The following is a 2,643-nucleotide window of genomic DNA, read 5'->3' as shown; positions in this document are numbered from 1 at the left end:
GCTCTTACAAGGTACAGCTTCAGACGTTTGGGACAGGACAGAATCTCTGCTCTTACAAGGTACAGCTGGAAAGCGTGTGGCCACGCTGAAGCTTTAGAACAGGATAAAGCTAAGTGCTGAGAAACCATTCTCAGTGGGGCTCGGTGGCTCTCACCTGCAATCCTGGCACTCTGGGAGGCCGAGGCAGGTGGATTGCCTGAGCTCAGGAGTTCCAGACCAGCCTGAGCAAGAGTGAGACCCCTCCTCTACTAAAAAATAGAAAAATTGAGGCAAGAGGATCACTTGAGCCCAAGAGTTTGAGGTTGCCGTGAGCTATGATGATACCCCATGACATGCTTTCTACCCAAGGTTAGATAGTGTGAGACTCTATCTCAAAGGAAAAAGAAAGAAAGAAAGAAAAATGTATTTTCAGTTTTAATAATTTTCAGACCATAATTATATATATATATATATATATATATACACAGAGGGTGCCAAAAAAATGTATACAAGTTTTAAGGAAGGAAAAATTGTATTAAATCTGTAATACTCAAGTCACATTTGATTCTAGCAATGACACGAGGTGTTCAACATGACTTGTGTTCATCTTTTGTTATCAATATACTTTGACTATTACAACTTTAATATAGTTTTTTTCCTTTTTTAAATATGTATCCACTTTTTGGCACCCTCTATACACACACGCACACACGCACCTACAATCAAGTGAGAATTGAGCTAACGTCGGAGGAAAGACCAAGATGTTCGCTGCTTGAAGGGGAAGGGAGAAGCCATTTTAGCTTAAGAAAGGAAGCCGGCTTCTTTAAAACCAGTCCAGGATTGAGCTGGAAAGACTTGGTATTTTGTGGTCTTAAATGGCAAAGGGGAGCTGACCGGCTTTCACGGAGCTGCTTAAACAGCACTCTGGCCTGGTGCAAGTCACCCGGGCGAGGGCTGGTGAACGCCGAGGTTGCCTGCCGGCCAGCCCTGCCGTGCACGGGGTTGCCAAGGAGTAGAATTCAGGGAGAGCTGCCAAGGCGCGAGAGGCCATCCCGCTCCAGCTCCCCTTTTGTCCCAGTGAAAGACCTTCTGGCAGGGCTGGTGACTTCAGGAGACCACCGGGGAAGAAAGACACACGTATCTGAAAAGCAAAGGAGGAGGAGCGGCACCACCAAGCCTGTCAGCGTCCAGTGGCCGACAGGGCTGCACTCTGTCAAACACTGTGGATTCCTTCCGCCCCAGCTACAGCAGGCAGAAGGAGGTTCTGGGAAGTTTTCAAGATGGTTAAGGATGGATGGAGAAGGGAAAAAACAAGAAAATATTGCTCTAAATAGTTAAAAGTGATCTGTCAAGGATTCGTCAAGGAAATCCGCATAAATATTCAGCAATCTTCCTAAGTCCCGAATATCCACCCAGTCACCTCCCCTTCTCTTTATTAACAGAGAACAAGCTGAGAAAGCAAACAGGTTCAACAGAGCCCCCGAAAATGTAAATCAACCCGTCTCCAACGTCTCTTCCACCCGTATCACAACATGTCCCATACCCAGGGCAAAGTCAAGGTGGGAGGACTCAGAAAAAAAATCCCTCCCCATTTCACATCAGACCACAGGTACCGGGAGGCAGGAAGCATCAAGAGAGCTCCACAGAATAAGCCCCTAACACACAGACACCAGAGACCTCCCCTACCTGAGCAGGAAAGTCATAAAAACCAGGGTTTCTTCTGCTTCCCGGAGAGCTTTCTCTGCAGCATATTCGCCCTCCCAGGAATTACATTCCAGAGTTCTGAGGTTTGTATTATAATTCCACATCACTTCTGCATTTGGGTTTGTTTGCGGGGATCGGAATACAGGTTTTATAGGTCTGGCTTTGATACAAACCGGTGGACTTAAATTCCAATCGCAACTTTGTTTACAGTGTAGGGTGGAGATAGCAGAAAGTGCGTGCAATACTGTTTCTGTAATTAGACTAAAGGGAATCAGACCCATTTTCAGTGCTTCTACCTTTTCTGGTAAACATTAAAGAGATTTCTCCCTCGTTGCCCTCTTTCTGGAGTCAAATTGCTTCAAGACAGCAAATGCATTATTTTACATTTGAGTAACTGTCTGACTGCCCAATTGTTTCTCAGTCATCATCAGTTTTTCCGTAATTGCACAGGAGATCACAGAATAAGGAGTCACATAGTCAGCCCTCATCGGTGCTGGATGGAGGTAAAGATCATTAATGCCACTGACATCACCTCTGGCAGCTGGAAAATGGGAAAACCTGTGTTTAATCTATTTCCTACTCACCACAAGATTTTAGCCGGAATCCCCGATAATATGAGTCGTGGTTGACTTTATGGAAGAACTTGGTCATGTAAGAAAAATCCACTGAACTTAGCAAACATCTTTAAAAGGAACCCTGAGATATCTCAGCAGTGCAGCCCCGAAGCTTTCTTTTTTCTTTCTGGTATTTTTTTTTTTTTAAATCTTTTTTATTTTTACACAGGCCAGCCAGAGGACAATGCCACTTCCAACAGTTCCTAGCAAAGACAAGAGCAAACTCAGTAACAGACTTTCCCTGTAACACACATCTAATTAACATCTCCAGGAAACTATCATCTTAAATCACGAGCAGTAAAAAGGAAAAGTTGAACCTTTGTCTTCCTTCTTGCTTTGAGGGACA

At 44.5% G+C, this 2,643-nt stretch overlaps 1 protein-coding gene across 2 annotated transcripts in view; it reads right to left on the bottom strand.

The window, feature by feature from the left end:
• Nucleotides 1-2,643, bottom strand: part of IRS1 (insulin receptor substrate 1) — a 62,275-nt gene that overhangs the window by 9,094 nt on the left and 50,538 nt on the right. Inside the window, exon 2 of one of the 2 annotated variants that reach the window (XM_012802284.2) lies at nt 2,457-2,500. The exons of the other annotated variant lie outside the window; for it this stretch is intronic. The gene's annotated coding sequence lies outside the window, so the exon portion shown is untranslated. Of the gene's footprint in view, nt 1-2,456; nt 2,501-2,643 lie in introns of those variants that run through there. 2 annotated transcript variants of the gene reach the window in all.

Source organism: Otolemur garnettii, unplaced genomic scaffold (assembly GCF_000181295.1).
Source record: "Otolemur garnettii isolate 467f Iridium unplaced genomic scaffold, OtoGar3 scaffold00013, whole genome shotgun sequence".
In the NCBI taxonomy this organism is placed as follows: Eukaryota; Metazoa; Chordata; class Mammalia; order Primates; family Galagidae; genus Otolemur; species Otolemur garnettii.
The sequence above is the reverse complement of the archived record's forward strand: the minus strand, read 5'-3'. Positions and strand labels throughout refer to the sequence as shown.